This window comes from Echinops telfairi, unplaced genomic scaffold (genome assembly GCF_000313985.2).
Source record: "Echinops telfairi isolate 266 unplaced genomic scaffold, ASM31398v2 ScPeMD7_2;HRSCAF=8, whole genome shotgun sequence".
Classification (NCBI taxonomy): Eukaryota; Metazoa; Chordata; class Mammalia; order Afrosoricida; family Tenrecidae; genus Echinops; species Echinops telfairi.
In genome coordinates, this window is record NW_022103898.1 from 974,465 (window position 1) to 991,632 (window position 17,168).

Genomic DNA, 17,168 nt, shown 5'->3' on the forward strand with positions numbered 1-17,168 from the left:
ATTTCTCTGGGGGTTCAGGTCACCCGCGGCAACCAGTGTGCCTCTAGTTCATTCACTTAGCCACTGCGTGGGAGGAGAGAGCCTGAGCTGTTGTCGCCTCCTCAACTGGGGTGCATTTACACGCTGCAGGGTCTCAGCCCGCTCTGACACGGCAAGACTGCAGCTCACTTACTGAGGACCAGGCAAAACTGGTCCCCAGAGGAGGGTGCACGTGGCAAAGCAGAACACAGAGCCCACTGCCGTCAAGTCTGAATTGAGCCCTGGTGACCACCAGCGGAAACGAGGAAGCCCTCGGGAGATGAGTTGCCTCCTGGCTGCATCAAGGGCTCACACGTGGCTCCTCTGGTGAGGAGGGTGCAGGCGCAGGTGCTGCTGCTCTGGTGTGCGAGTCAGACGCACTGAACCGCACCACTACCACCACCATTAGCATCGTCATCAGCAGCAGCAATAGCAGCAGGAGCTGCACCATCGTCAGCATCACCATCATCACCACCATCCTCCTCCTCGGCATCAGCTGCATTATTATAATCTTCATCCCCACTATCACCACCATCACTGTGGTCGTCCTCCTCCTCTTCCTCATTATCAGTAGCAGCAGCAGATCCATCAGCATTAGCATCAGCAGCAGCAGCAGCATAAGTAGCAGGTGCTACGTGATTATCATCACCATCCTCATTGTTTTCATCCTCTTCCTCCTCCTCATCAACAGCAGCACCACCATCATCAGTAGCAGCAAGAGCATCATCATCATCATCATCATTATCAGAAGCAGCAGCAACAACAGCAGTTATCATCATCATATCTCATAATCACTGTCAGCAGCAGCAGCACCATCATCACCACCATCAGCAGCAGCAGCAGCACCATGATCTCCACAGTCATTATTGTTATAATCATTATCATCATCATCTCATTACCATTGTCATCATCATCACCAGCAGCACCATCATCACCGCCATCATCACCACCATCACCATCAGCACCATCATCACCGCCATCATCATCAGCAGCAGCACCATGATCACCACAGTCATTATTGTTATAATCATTCTCATCATCATATCTCGTTATCATTGCCATCATCATCACCAGCAGCACCATCATCACCGCCATCATCATCAGCACCATCATCACCACCATCGCCATCATCAGCAGTACCATTACCACCACAGTCATTATTGTTATAATCATTATCATCATCATATCTCGTTATCATTGCCATCATCATCATCACCAGCAGCAGCAGCAGCAGCAGCAGCAGCAGCAGCAGCAGCAACACCACCGCCATCAGCAGCAGCACCATCATCATCACCATCATCATCGCCACCATCGTATCTCATTACTACCACCACCACCACCACCGCCATCAAGCTGTGCGTCCATCCCCCGACAGCTCACTTGCCCTTCCTCCATTTCTCTTCGTTTCACTGTCTCCATCCAAAGACCTGCTCTGGTATTGCTGGGACCTCGAATCATCATCCACATTATTCTGGGGAAAGGGACTCTCCACCACGCTGAAACTCCTATTTGTGATCATATTGTCCCATTTACATTGACTTAAGCCTTTATTTTCAGTCGTTGGGTTTTAGCACTTTCTTCATAGATAACATATGCATTGCATGGTCACCCTATATTTGAATATATAAGTATGTGTGTGTGTATATATATATTGCTGTTGCAAATAGTGTATTTAAAAACTACATTTTTGGTACTTGCTGCTCCTCCACAAGGAGAAATCTATTGATCTTTGTGTATTGATCGCACGTCCAGGAAGCACGCCGAGCTCTCTTGTTGGTTTGGAGAGTTTTATCAGTACAGTCTCGCTTAGGAATTATCTTAGCAGAAAATACCGACAGTTGTAATTCTCCCCTTTCCATCCCCATCCGTGTGCTTTATTTCCACGTCTCCTTTCCTGCTAGGATCTTCAGTACAAAGCTGACTGCAACTGCGTATTCTGATCTTGTTCCTGACTTTCAAAGGCTCCCGGCTAGCAATGATAACCATGCTAATTAGCGTCCCTGCTAATGATGATGTTAGCTACGGCGCCTTCTTGGGCATCCTTAGTCCCATTATGGAGACTCCCTTGTATCTTTCCTTCCGTATTTTTAACAATCATGACTGGGCATTCAAGGGCACACATAGTAGGGCCTTTGAAAAGTTTGTGGAAAAATTCGATCATCTTTTACTTCCATTTCCTCAGGAATGTGGCAAACACCTCCGCTGCCTTGTGTATGTGAAAGTAAGTCAAAAAGGTTTGTTACAAAAACAAAATCACAGGAACTCCGTGATGACTGGATTTTATGTCAACATGAAGCATCTGTGCGAAGGCGCGGTGGAGTCAAACCTGTCACTCAGGTCACAGCCGGATGGTGCCTCCTTGAGGTGTGGTCTTCTCAGAAGAGAGACACAGGGCCACCTGAGCCCTCTCTTGCTCCTCTGCCTTCCTGCTTGCTTGGATTCTGTGTGCACCTGGCTGTGGAGGTGACCGAAGTGGCCTGCTGTCCCTGAGCGCTGTCAGCACCCTGCCACGTTCCTGTCAACCTTGGGTCCACTTGACTTGGCACCTACTGGCCTGTGAGGTCCTGGCTTCCCGCTTTGCCGTCCAGTTTCCTCGGCGGGCAGCTGGGTGAGCCTGGAGGGGCTCCAGCCCACATCTGACCCGGGGACTAGAGTTGGATTGGCTGGGCTGTTCCTTGATAGAAAGTATATCTTGATATACCGTTATCTCTTATACATATATGAATGTACCTGGTTTTGTTTCTCTAGAAAGCTCCACTGAAGAGGCCTTTTTAAAAGTAAAATTATCAAGACCCGAAGCCATTGTTTCTTGATGTGCCCTCTTCCAACGGAGCCTGTGCCCTTCTGAGGGTGGTGGTTCCATCTCTTCCGCTGTGTGAGTCCGGGTAGACTAGAGACACAAATTCATAGACACTCATATGTGTCTAAGAAAGAGATTCATATGCAAGAGCAACTGAATATTGAGAAAACATCCCAGCCCAGATCAAGTCCATAAGTTTGATATTAGCCTGTATGTCCAATACCAATCTATAAAGTCCTCTTCAGCCTCACTAAACACGTGCAGTGATGCGGAATGCAGGAAGATCACAGGACAGTGGGTGGGAAGTCTTGTGGATCCAGTGGCGGTGGAAATACTCTCAGTGCTGGCGTGGGTCTGCACGTGGCTCCTCCAGCTCCAGGGCTCTAGTGTGGCTCCGTGTGTCTTGTGAACAGGAAAGACAAAGCAGAGTCTGTGTGTCCCGCTTCCAGCAAGTTACTTATCTCCTTAGCCCCTCAAAATGAGGTCATCAAGCTGCGACCTGGTTGGCAGGCTAAACTCCACCCCTTCACGCTTGATAGTCTCAAACTGATAGACACCAGATGATATAAAGACCTCACGAGCTTTCCCCAAACACCCTCATGTATCCAGGCTTTCTTAGCACTGCTTTCCTCATGGTAGGCAACACCTTGATGGAAACAGCAAGGAATAAATACTGCCCATAAAACACACCTTCATTAATGAAGACTGGACAAGGGGCAGAAAGAAGGACTTACTCGTCCCCCAGCCGTGGGACTGAGATGCACGCTTGCCCCAAGTACAGGGCTCTGGTTTCAGATTAGCGTTCGCAGAGAGGGTCTCTTCATCAAGGGAGGGTGTGAACCGGCTCTCACCAGTCGGCTCACATAAAACCAGAATGCTAGGAATGCTCCTAGCCAAGAGGAGGGGACCATCCAAATGGGTAAGCACAGTGTGGTGCATGCTACTACAAGGCATGGCTCATCGATAAGAGGCAGTGAGGGGGAGGGACAGCGTTACACTACGATGGACCCTGGAGACTGGGTGCTGAGAGCCAGACCCCAGGCATAGAGGGCCATGTCCTGTGTGGTGCCCTCTCTGAGAGAGACCAGAACACACAAACCCTGGGAAACAGTAGGTAGACGAGAGGTTGCTTAGAGCAGGGGGGCGGGGTGGGTGGGTGGTGTTGAACCTGATGAGTACGGGGGGGACAGGGATTCTTTCTGGAGCATGGAATTACTCTCAGATTGTGGTGATGGACATGCATCTCTGAACATACCAGAAGCTACCAAACGGCACGCTTTCAATGGGTAGATTGGTTGCCATGTAAATTCTATCCCAACGTTGTTAGGCTGGATCACAATGGCATTTATGTATGTGTAGGAAAGAAATTTGTGTCAAGAGAGAAGGCTGCCCATGCAGCTGCAGAAGTGTGCAAGGCCAGTCTGGCTCAAGTCTGTGGCCAGATGCTAAGCAGCAGGCCCTCTGTAACTCTCAGGCCCGTGGACCGGAAGCAGGACGACGGTCCGGAGGCAGACTGGTGGAGGCTGAGTCGAATGAACCCAAAGTCACAGGTGACATGGTGGGCAGCCAGCCCGCTCCAAAGCAGCCAGATGCAGGAGCCAGGCCGGCGGGAAGAAGGGGTGGTGGTGGTGGGGGGGTTGTCCAGGTATCCGTTTGTCTGAATGCTGTAGGCCACACCGCAAGGAGACGTCATCAGGCCATGTCCCGAGTAAGGGGTTGCACTCCATCCTCATCTTCTCACACCTGCTGGGCTGCTCATAGCAGGTCCCATCACGGAGCTGTTAGGTTAGGTTAGGCCACATCGTGGGCGGGACTAAGCCTTAACCACCAAACCACCAGCGATCCTGGCTCAGCCAAGGGACACAGACCACAACTGTGGCACTCAAGAAAGCTGTTAAAGAAACAGCTTCAGGAGGGCCACGAGTAGCAAGACCTCTCCTCACACAATCACCCCGCTGGACTGGCAGGGCCGGAGGGCCCAGGATGGGAAGAGGGTCCGGCTGGTGTCCACAGCGCCTCACTGCTTGAACTTTTCTCTCCAGAGCCCAGGAGCCAAGCGCTCATTTGATGGGCTGCCTTTGCAATTACGGCCGCATTGTAATTAGTTTGGAAGCCATTAGCTGTCTTATTACTCGTTTTTTTAAAGTCAGAATTCTCAGCTAATTGCTAGCTCTGATTCTGGGGACAGAAGGGCAGAAGTTGGGGTGGCTGTGCATCTGTCTGCATGTGGCATGTGCACCGATGCTGGCATCTTCCATTTGGCCAGCCATGAGGTGACGTGGACACATACTGTCCACTCCCCACTCCCTCACCGGGACCTCAGCTGCCTACCCCAGGCCCAAGACTAACGCTAGACCCGGACCAGGCCAAACAGGCCGCGGGGCAAGGACCAGGGACCCTTAATCCCCATTGCTGGGGGTGGGGGTGTCAATGAGGGGTCACAGGGGGCTCACAGGCGGGTCACTGCAGGGGTCACAAGTAGGGGCGCTGATGGCTTCACAGGGGTCACTGAGTGGTTCATGGGGGGTCACTGCAAGGGTCACAGGGTTCACTGAGGGGCTCACAGAGGAGTCACTAAAGGGGTCACAGAGGGGTGCAGGAGGGGTTTACCGGGCAGGAGTCACCAAGGGGCTTACAGGGGCCTCACTAGGGGCTCAGAGGGAGGGGGAGGGTCCCTGAGCGAGCTTGCACAGGTGGAGCTGCTTCGGCCTGGGCCATGTGCACCCCACTTCTGGCCTAGAAGATCCGAGGTCACCCCTTCACGGGGATGTGTGCTCAGCAAAGCCATCTGTGTGGGGGAAGAGAGAGGAGCTTCTTCCAAGGTGTCTGCCTCCTGACTGCTGGCCATCCCCCGCTGACCCTTGTGGCCAAGGACACCCTGGGTGGGAGACGTGCCCTGCGGTGCTAAGCCTGGAAGTGACTGCACTCTGTGGACGCCCAGTGCTGTGCTGGGCAGGGTCTTGGTCTTGTCACGGCGGTGTCACTGGGCCTCTGTGTCACTTTGTGGATGGTGTGTGTGTGCGTGTGCATGCATGCGTGTGTGCATGTGCGTGTGCATGCGTGCATGTGAGAGAGAGCGCGAGAGACCCGGGCAGGACTGCGGAGTCAGTGTTTTTTCAATCCAGGTGGAGGGAGCCGATGCCTGGAGGAAGGAGGAGGAGGAAAGGAGGACCCCAGGACCCATCATGCTCCCCGTGGGGGGAGGACAGAGCTGGGACAAGGCCTCCTCGCTGGACCGGGAGACCTAGAGGCTGAGATGAGCGCCATGTGTGCCCGTTGGTGCTAGTAAGGTGGTGGTCAACAGAGGTGGTTATCAGTGGGGGTGGTCAGTGGGCTAGTGGCCAGTGGGGGGGGGTGGTCAGTAGGGGTGGTGGCTGGTGAAGTGGTGTTTAGTGAGGGTGGTGGTCAGTAGGGGTCAGTGGAAGTGGTCAGTGAGTGTTGCTGCCAGTGTGGCAGTGCCAAGGAGGGGGTGGTCAGTGGGGGTGATAAGTTGGGACTCACCTTACAATGAGCTCCCAAGAAAACTCACTCTACTCTGGGGTCTGCTGAGAGCGGGGTGGTCTGGGTCAGGGTGTGGTCCTAGTGCCTGTGTGGCCTGGGTCCTACTTCCTGACCCCGGGGATCTCACAAGGGGACGATGATGGGTCATCTTCAGGGAGGGGCAGCCTGGGGAGAGGTGCTTCTGACAGCCTGGGCAGGGTGCTTGCCCATTCTCTGGGCCCCAGAAGGCAGGGTGGTTACAGGTCCCTGAACCCCACACAGGGCCCCTAGGCCAGGCAGGAGGTCCGCCTCGGTGACCAGCTAGGGGGATCAACTGACCAGTGCAGTTCGGGGGACCTGAACCTCAATAAAGGCTCCCTCTGTTGAGGGGTTCTTGTAGCCCAATTAGGGGACAGCATGCTGAGCCTGTGCATCTGCACTGTCCGCTCACCACCAGGGGTGGGGGGAGGGCAGTAGGGGCTGGGGGCATCATTTGGGACAAAGGGAGGCCATGGGGCAGAGGGGGTCCCAGGGAGCTCTGCAAGTCTATGATTGTTTGTTGGGCCGTGGGGGATCCCCTGGATGTCCAGCCCGGCGCACGTGCAGGTGTGGTCAGCTGTCTTCCTGGCCGTTACTAAACGCCCTTGCATCGGTTCTGAGCCATAGGGACCTCCTGGACCACAGGACAAAGCCTCAGTCCCACGCTGTCCTCACCACTGCTCCCGCGTTCAAGCCCATGGACACAGCCACTGTCCAGCCCTGGGCTGCCCGGGCCGTGGACGAGGCACGGGTCTCACCCAGGATGCCCCACATGTGACAGGGCGGAGCGGCCGCCCAGAGCTTTCTTGGTTGTAGTCTGCAGTTTATTGGCATCCACTTCACTCATCATACAATTTAATCCCTCCATCATATTAAGAAGCTCTGCGCCAGCATGGCCACAATCCGTTTCAGAGCATCTTCGTGTGCTGCTGCGGTCAGCTTCCCGTGTCCCCCACCGTCCTGGCAGGGCCCGGGGTGAGTATCAGCCCAGCGCTGTCTCTATAGACTGATCTAACCTGGATGTCAGCTACAGAAAACACTAGCAGAGGTAAACAGATAAAGAAACAAAAGAAAATAAACAACAATGCCTAGATAAAAGATCAAGACCTCAGTCAGAAAGCAGAAACGATTAAAAATGGAAACTTTAGCATGGGTCAAAAGGGAGATCAGATGATAAGATATCGCAGTTTAATCTCACTTTACAATGCACTGTCTGATCCACGGCTACGCAAGCCCTGGACGACAGCCTGAGAGGATTCACTGGGGGCTTGATCCATGTGGGGGACCCGCAAGTGGGTTTTGGGCTTCCACTGAGGGTGAGCATCAAGTGGGGCCATGTCACGAGAACCGATGGTTCCTAGGTTGGGGCTGGAATTCGGTGCGAGGCCAGAATCCATTCGTCCATCTCTGGCCCATAAATGTCTGCCTCACCGTGAGGTTTAGAGGCATCATTACCACTTTATGATAGAGAGCATTACAGATCATCCCCGGGGCTTAAGGTGAGCCTATTGATACGTTATTAATTTAGCCAATGGCATGGAAGTTAAAGGAGCCCTGGCGGTGTGCTGGTCAGGGGTCGGGGCTGCTAACTGCACAGCCAGCAGTTTGAACTGACCCATCGTCCATGAGCAGGAGGGGCTTTCTCCTCCCGGAAGAGCTGTCGTCTCGGAATCTCACTGGGGCAGGTCTACCCTGCCCTATAGGGCCGCCGAGTCAGCGTGGGCTCAATGGCTGTGCATTTGTTTTCGGCCAGTCATTTGGAGAAGAGGGGCATTGTATCCAGTTGGCCTGGGAGGGTGACCAGCCCACCACTGCCCAGGGGCTGGGGTCTCCTTGGGGTTCCAGTCTTTCTATGGACACCTGGACTCCGGCCCAGGAGAGGAGCCTGTCTAACTGGGTCTTTACATAATTCTCAGCGAGCCCAGAGGGGGGCGCAGCGGCCTCAGGAAAGCGCTCCAGAGGGGCGAGCGTGTGGGAGGGGTGGGACGGGCGCATGGGAGGGGCCGAGGGAGCTGCTTCCTGTAGTCAACATGTCTTTTTGAGGATGGAGTTCAATCTGCCTAGGAGAAAACGACCAGGCAGCCCTGAGGCAAAGGGCAAGGAGGTTTCTTCCTCCCTGGGCCCTTGGGGGAGAGATCTCCCCGGAAAGCCAGCCGCCGCAAAGAGGAATTCCAAAGCCATCCTCACAGATGTCCCAGGCCACAGCGGCGCGTCGGCGGACTGAACAAACCGAAGAGTTTACAGCCGGGACCTTTTCTGCTGTTACCTAGGTCCTGACTCGTAGCGACTGACCCCCGCACCACAGAGAGAGGGTCCCTGGAGCACCATGCTCACAGCTGTTAGCTGTGAGTCTGCCCTTGTGGCCACTGTGTCCGTCCATGCTGCCAAGGGCCCTCCTTCCCCAACGGAATGTCCTCCTCCAGGGACAAATCTCACCACTCTTGCCTCCAAGGAATATTCCGAGACGGAGCTGCTTGTCCCTTTAGCAGTCCATGGTACTTTCAATGTTCTCCTCCAGCACCCCCATTCAGTGCACCCAGTGATTCTTCAGTCTTCTTTATTCAGTGTCCAACTTTCACCCGGGAGGCCATGGAAAATGCCATGGCGTGGGTCAGGCACCCCTGAGTCCTCAAAGTATCATTCTCGCTTTTCAACCCTCCAAAGAGGCCCTGTGCAGCGGGTTTACCCAGTGCAGCTCATCTTTTGATCTCTGACTGCTGCTCCCACGAGCATTGCTTGTGGATCCAAATCCTTGATGACTTCAAACTTTTCTCCATTGATCATGATGTCGCCTCTGGGTCCGGCTGTGAGGACTTTGGTCTTCCTCACGTGGAGTCTCGTGTACTGAGGCTGCAGCCTTGATCTTCATCAGCTAGCTCCTCAAGTGCTCCTCACTCTCAGCAAGCGACGCGGTGCCAGCTGCACGCCACAGGTCTTTAGCCAGCCTGCCTCCACTGCTGAAGCCCCACTCTCCTTCGTCTCATCCGGCTTCTGATGATGTGCTCAGCATCCAGAGGGAACAAGTATGCTGACAGGACACAACCCTGGTTTTGAAAGCATGCAGGATGCCCTTGTTCTGTTTGCACAACTGCCTCTCGATCCATGGACAAGTTCTGCGTGAGCGCAGTGAAGGGTTCTGGGATTCCCATTCTTCTCGAGGTGATCCATAGTCTGTTATCATCCACACAATGGACTGCTTTGGCATAGTCAATAAGACACGAGCACATATTTTTCTGATATTCTCTACTTTCAGCCCAGACACAGCTGACATCAGCACTGGTGGCCCTTGTCCCACGCGGGCAGCCCTCCCTGCCAATGCACTGCTGCAGCCATTGTTGGATGATCTTCAGCAAAATTTTACTTGCAAGGGACATTGCTTAATCACATGGTTCTACAATTTGCACATTCTGTGGGGTCACCTTTCTTTGGAATGGGCACAAATAAGGATCTCTTCCAGTCAGTCGGCCAGGTAGCTGACTTCCCAATTTCTTGGCAGAGATGAGAGAGCGCTTCCAGTGCTTCGTCAGGTGGGGAACATTTCATTGGGTATTGCATCCATTCCTGGTGTCTTGTTTTTGGATAGTGCTTTCAGTGCAGCTGGAGAGAACCAACTAACCAGAAAGGGATGCCACAGTTGATCTCGCCAAGCTTTAGTCTTCAAAGCGAGGAGGGCACAGCGCCACTCATCAAGCATGAAGAGGATGCTGGGAGTCCGGACCAGCCCTCCAGGCAGAGAAGAAGGCAGGGGTGTTAACAATGAAACGCAGCGATCGAGATGGCGATCTCTTGTGAGGTGATGTAGATTATTACTTTGTCAGAGCCTCCCTGCCTCCTGAGCGTGGTCCCTGGGTGAGCTCTACTCTGGTGGTCTCGTCAGGCCGATTACCCTACAGAAGGCCGCCGCCCGGGTCTTACTATCACCTTGTGGGGGGGGTGTGTGGTTGCCCTGAGGTGCTGTGTGGGCGGTTCCAGCCCACAGTGACCCCACGCACACCGGAAGGAGACCCTGCATGGTCCTGCACCATCCTCAAAATTGTTCTTGCCTTTGAGCCTAGTGTTGGAACCACTGTGTCCGCCCATCTTGTAGGGAACCTTCTTTCGCACTCCCCTCTACTTTACCAAGGACGCTGTCCTCCTCCAGGGACCGGTGTCTCCTGACAACGTGTCCAAAGCTCCCGAGGCAAAGTCTCGCCCCCTTGTCTCTAAGGAGCCTTCCGGTCCTACTTCTTCCAAGACAGATTTCTTTGGGCTCTCTTGGCCGTCCATGGTACTTTCAATGTTCTCCTCCACAACACAATTCAATCACACCGAATCTTCATCAGTCTGCCTTACTCAGTGTCCAATGGTCACTGGAAACACCAGGGCTTGGTTTAGGCACACCTTAGTCCTCAACCTAACCTCCCGCTTTTCAGCACTTTAAGGGGTCACGTGTAGCAGATTTCCCCAAAGCAATGTGTGGTTGGATCTCTTCACTGCTGTTTCCATGAGCATCGATCGTGGATCCAAGCAAGACAAAATCCTTGACAACTTCATGTTTTTCCTCTCCATTTATCGTGATGCTACCTATTGGTCCAGTTGTGATAATTTTGGTTTTATTGTTCACCTTGTAGACCTGTCTATTGTTTGACTGAAAATTGAGCCATGGGGTGAGTGTGGTCCCAGACTTGAAAGAGGACTGAGGGCCTTAGTCTGGGGGCTCCACCCGAAACTAGCAGACTTGCAAGACTCGCCTCCTTGACCATTTTGAATCCTGCCTCCATGTTTCTTCCATTCCACACAGGACTCCTGGTGGGCAGTGGAAACAGAAGCACGAGGAGGAAGCCGGGCACCTGCTGTGATGCCGTGGGCACTGTGAGCCAATGCCAGGAGCTGAAATTACTGGATGTTGAATGGAAAAACCAATTTGCTGTATCAGTGTTCGCCCAAATCTCAATCGGGTCAAAGAATAGAAAGAGAAAGTTCATGAATGTGGAAGCAAACAGCATTTGTTTCACATTGAACACAAGCACTAAGGAAGAGGTGAACAACCTGTTGTTAGGCATTGTCCTTGTAAGCGAGGTCCTGGCTGGTCCACAGGCCGCTGAGCCCTGGTCGGCTGGCTGAGTTGCCATCAGAGAAGGCGGGGGTAGTAGGACCAGAGGGCCTGGGAGCAGGCCGGCTCTGTCAGTGAGGCACAGGTCTGGGTGTGGGGGAGACGCACGCAGTCAGACTCACTCAGCGGCAGGGGCTCAGGCCCCGGGGAGGTGACAGAGACCCAGTCCCGAGCGGGAGTTGTGGGAGTACTGTGAGCAACTTGCATTTTAGCTCAAAACCGAGAACCACACCCACTGCCCTTGCGTGGATTCCGACTCACAGTGACCCCACAGGACCGTGTAGGTCTCGGGGATGGGGCGCCCTGCATAGGAGAAGGCCTCTTCTTTCTCCCTCGGCCTTCTCCCGGGGCCATTGGCCCATCAGGTCAGATTAGCTGTGTGTTCTCAGCAGGATGCCCTGAAGGCTGAGAGTTTTGGCCAAGAATCAGCTTTCCACAGCCAGGCCTCATGTGCTCCTGCCCCAGGCCCTGCCTGGGGGGCTCGGGGGGCTCAAGGGGAGAACCTCCCGTGCTGGAGGTCAAGGCACCTGAGGAGCAGCCGTGACCTGCCTGCTGGACAGACTTCAGCAGCATCCAGACTAAGACAGACTGGGAAGAGAGACCTGCCACTGGACTTCTGAAAATCAACCCATGACAATGTGTGTGCGGATGCATGTATATGTGCACCTGCTTGCATGTGTGGGCATGGCTGCATGTGGGCATGTGTGGATGCATGTGCATGGACACATGTATGCGTGGACATGTGAACATGCCCTATGAAGACAGACGTGAACAGGCGTGTGTAGGCCTTCATGTGTGCATGTGTGCATATGTGCACATGTGGACATTGATATGGGGGCAGGTGTGAATATACATATGCATGCCTGTATGTGTGTATGCTTAGACTTGCCTGTATGTGTGCACATATGGACATGCATGTGCATTTGTGTATGTGTGAACATGTCTTCCTGTATGGGCATGTACACATGTATACATGTGTTTGTGTGGCTTAGACATGTGTAATCTTGTCTTTACAGGTGTATGTATAAATGACATGCATGTGTGCATGTGCTGATATGTGCCTGTCTCTGTAACACAGTGGAATATTTTTCCATAGGTGTTCAGTGGGCCTTGCTGGGAGACCTGGGCTGGATCCCCAGCTTCATCTTCTTGGTACTTCCAGAATAATGTGGACTAGGGAGAAAGGCCTGGGGGCCTGTGTCCAGAACTCAGTTGACAGACCCTCTGGATGACAGTGGCCAGTCCCATGCTGGGGATGAGCCACTGGACAGGGCAGCAGCTCATCCTGTGTGGGGTGTGGACACTGGGAGCCGGGAGTGGAGCTGATCATCGCTGACGACAGCACCCGTGCAGAGGTGGCCGTGCTGGTGCTGCCGAGGAAGCCGGGCTGTGAGGCTTCTCCCAGCTCTGCCTCCAGAGGGAGACTGGAAACGCCAGCCCGAGACCTGATTATACCCAGAAGAAATGTAAGCTTCTGAGAATGATTTCACTTAAGAAGTCCTCCACAAATAGCCCCCCTTCCCATCCTGTGATTAATTCAAATAAAAGGAACGGCATGCTCTTATTGACTCCCCATGGGGGCTTTTCATTTGCAATATCTGTAAACCTTGAAATCTCAATTTGTGTCCGGTAAGCTCTTGCAGGTACATCCCAGGCCTGGCGACAGTGAGTCACATTCTGTTCCATTTAAATAAATTACACACTTTCTCCCTGTGGCAGGGTGACTCCCTCTCATCAAATTGTCAGTCTGCTGTGTTCCTGGCCTGCAGGCCATCTGGGGAGCAGGCTGCTCCTGGGGGACAGGCAGCCCAGCCCTGCGGAGGGGGTGCTGCGTCCCATGCACGGAGGACATTGGGGCGTGAGTGTGGCAGCAGGGAGGGCAGGGGTGCCGGTGCCCTTTGGCTCTGGTCCCAGGGCTGGCGAGCAGCCACCAACTGGGCATCCTCTCCATCCTGCAGGGACTCCCTGCTCTCGGGGTGCTTCCGGGACCCCTTACAGGTGCTAGTGTGGGTGTGCATGCATGCACTTGTGTATGTGCAGTCATGTCTGTATGTGTGCATGTATGTACATGCATGGGCATGTACAGATGTGTGTACATGCACCTGTATGTTGACACGGCTGTGTGCTTTGTACATTCGGACGTGCATGTCATGGCAGTTACATAGTTTCATGTCAACTTGAAGACATAGGAGTGTCTAGGGGTGGAGGTTAGCTTGTCAATCTGGTCACAGCCGGATGAGTGCGTGAGGCCAGGCTGACCAGAGAAACAAACCCAGAGACACTCATACACGTGTAAGAAAGAGCTTTATATCAAGGACTGATCCTATGTCAGGGAAACATCCCAGCCAAGTCCAACTCCCTGCTCTGAGAGAGGGGAGGTTCCCAGGCCCCTCCTTATCAGAAGGCCAAGCCCACAGGGAGGCAGCCTCAGGCTGTGACTGATGGACAGGCTAGACGCCACCCCACACATTCATGTCTTCAAGCTGACATGAACTTACGTCACTACACAAGGTGTGTCACTGGATTTGCTTCTCTGGTCAACCCAGCCTAACACACACGTGCCTGTGTGGACTTGTGTGCACACACAGGACACATGTGTGGATGTATAAACATGCATTTGCATGAGGAGACATGTCTGCATATATTGGCATGTACCTGTGTGTATCTGGCATGTATGTGTCTAAGTATGCTCGTGAATGTGTATATGCATGTGTACACATGCTTAGATAGTGTGATTTTGCCTTTATAGGTGTTTGCACGCATGTGTAAATGACCTGCATGTGTATGTATGTGTCATGATAGGTGCATACCCACAGGTGTCATTGTGTGAATTTGTGCATGTGCTTGCGTGTCTATAATGTGTGATGCATGCAGGGTTTCCAAAGGGCTTCTCCAGGGCTTTCTTCCGACACCACTAAGGCCCGTCCAGGCTCCTCACGCAAACTCACTTTCCCTGCCACTGAGTCAGACTCACAGGATCAGAGCAGAGCCTCAGCTTTCTTCCTTGGGGAGGCGGGGGACTCAAACTGCCAGCCTTGTGGTTAGCAGCCCAGTGTGTCACCCACGAGGCCACCGGGCTCCGTTCAGCATCTAGCAATGCTCCGGCCTCTGATAAACAGGGACTGGCTACACAGGAAGCACAGGGCAGGGCAGTGACCCTGAGGATCCTATCACTGACCCTCCACTGTGCTCGCACACAGGAAGCTTTAACAAGTTTGAAGGAAAGTGGAATAGAAAGCAAAAGTCACTTTTTTCCCCATGAGGCTTTTGAAGTCCGGTCTGTGGGGACCCGGTGTGCCGCAGACGTGGGCCCTGTAGCCCACACGCAGGCCCAGCAGGAGAGCCAGGCTTTTCCTCCGTGGGTTTGAACCTTCGGTTGTTCATTATTCTCAAACTCTGGTGTCTCAGCGGTTACACGGTGGACTACTAACCGTAAGGTCCTCAGTCGGAAACCACCGCCTCTCTCCAGGAGGAAGACGAGGTTTTCCGCTCCTATAAAGAGTCGGTATCCGGGAAACCCTGAGTGGCGGCTCTAACCTGTCCTATCGGTCACCAGGGGCTGAGATAGAATCGATGGCAGTGGGTTTTCAAATTTTTGAGTTGAATCTTAACCATTTGGATCATCCAGGAAAACCCACATACATACATACACACGCACACACACATACATACACGACACACAGGCCCCCCCACATGCACACACACACATGCACGTACACACACAAACACACAGGCCCCCCCACATACACACACATACACACAGATATGCACATACACACGTGGACACATGCACACACGGGGCTCTTCGCAAAGTTAGAAAAATTGAATGAAAATAATGAAATTGCTTTACAAACTTTCTGAAATCCCCTTGTGTGTGTATATGTGTCTGTATAGATATAACATATGATGTTTTTAATAGAGCTGGCATTACAGATCAATGCCTTGCTCAATAATTGATGTTAGGGCAACTGGTTAATATCAAATAACGATAAAGAAAACGGGTTCCCAGCTCCCTCTCCACATGGGAGTGAGTTCCAGATGGATTGAGGGCTTAATGGGAACGTAAACATTTATAAAGCTCCGGTCAAGCAGCATAGAGTGGACTTAGGACCACAGGAGGAGGAATGATTTCTTCAAACCCCAGGTGGGTGAACCCCGAAGGAAAAGAGTGTATATTAAATTCTATTAAAATTCATCACGAGACACTGCCTGCCTTCAGCTAACAAAAGGCTCCTGTCCTAGAAGGAGCAGGAGGTCAGAAACCCACAGGAACCACCCACTGGACCGGGTGCCCCACTGGAGTGCAGAGGAGGGGCGAGGCCAGCGGGTGGGAGCTGGTCGCAGGGCTCTGTGGAAGAGCACACCACAGTGAGGCCAGCCAGACGGCTCGCCCTGGGCTGGCGGCGTGGGTGCTGGGTTCCGTGCCTGCAGAGACCAGCCAGGTGAGTGTAGCCAACGGGGGTTCCCCACGGCAGTGTCCAGAGTCACCCACATGGAACGGGTCCTGGTGGTGCAATCGTGAAGCCTCTGCTGAAAGGTCAGCGGCTCAGGCCTCCCCAACAGCTCTGCGGGAGCGAAGAGGTGACGCAGAGATCCCTGTGATTGTGGGTGCCAGCACGTCGGTTCCAATCCACAGAGACCGATGTTCCACCGAGCGAGCCGCCGCCGGTCGTGCACCGTGCTCACAGCGCTTCTGATGCACGAGCACCGCGTCTGTCCACCTTGTGAGGGCCCTCCTCCTCCTCACCAAGCATGAGGGCCTTCTCCAGGGACGGCTCTCTCTTGGCAACATGTTCAAAGGATGTGAGACAAAGTCTTGCTTGCTTCTAAGGTGCCCGGTGGCCCTTGCCCTTGGTCCAAGACAGATCTGTTTGTTCTTCTGACAGCCCGCGGGGTGTTTAGTCTTCCTCACCGGCACCGTCCTTCAAAGGCACCAATCCTTGAGGTCTTCCTTAATCAATGTCCAACTCCCAACGCGCACACACACGGGGTGGTTGGACACACCAGGGGTTGAATCAGCCTCAAGTTAGTCCTCAAAGTGGCACTCTTGCTCTTGAATGCTTTGGAGAGTTCTCACGTAGGAGGTTTTGCCACCAGGGCAGATTGTGGCTCTGAGCCGAATGCGATCCTGGGTCACTTCCTTTTTCTCTGACCTCCGTGTCCAGCCACTGCCGGCCTGGCTGGGCTTGGAGAACCTGAGGGCCTCAGTGGGGACAGTCTGCCCCGGCTTCCCTTGCTGAGTGGCTCTCAGGATTGGGCCCAGGCTGGGGACCCACAGGGTGGCTTCCACTGCCTTCCATTGTCCAAAGCAAGTCAGGCCAGCTTGGGTTCCGGGGCTGAGGTGATGATGATTCTACAAGCTTGTGGAAAGGGCCCGTGTCACCCCCAGCTTCTCGATGCCCTGGAGGGCCTGGCTTCTGCAGGCGCAGTCACCCCGAGCCCCAGCATGGGGGCACAGTGGTCAGTGTGAGGCTGCTAATGGGCAGGAGGGTGGTTCCAAGAATGGACCTGGTGGTCTGCAGCCACAGAAGCCTGGGGGCAGTCTGCTCTACCCAGCAGGGTCCCTATGGGTCAAACCTGGCTCAGTGACTCTCAACCACAATAGTTCCCCAGACCCAGAGAGCCAGAAAAGTGCCACAGCCTGTCTTGTTTTAAAAACCAGCTTTCAACTCTTTGTTCTGTTAACCTGGCATTCCATGATGCTCACCTTCCTGATATGATCGCTGAAGACAAAGCAGG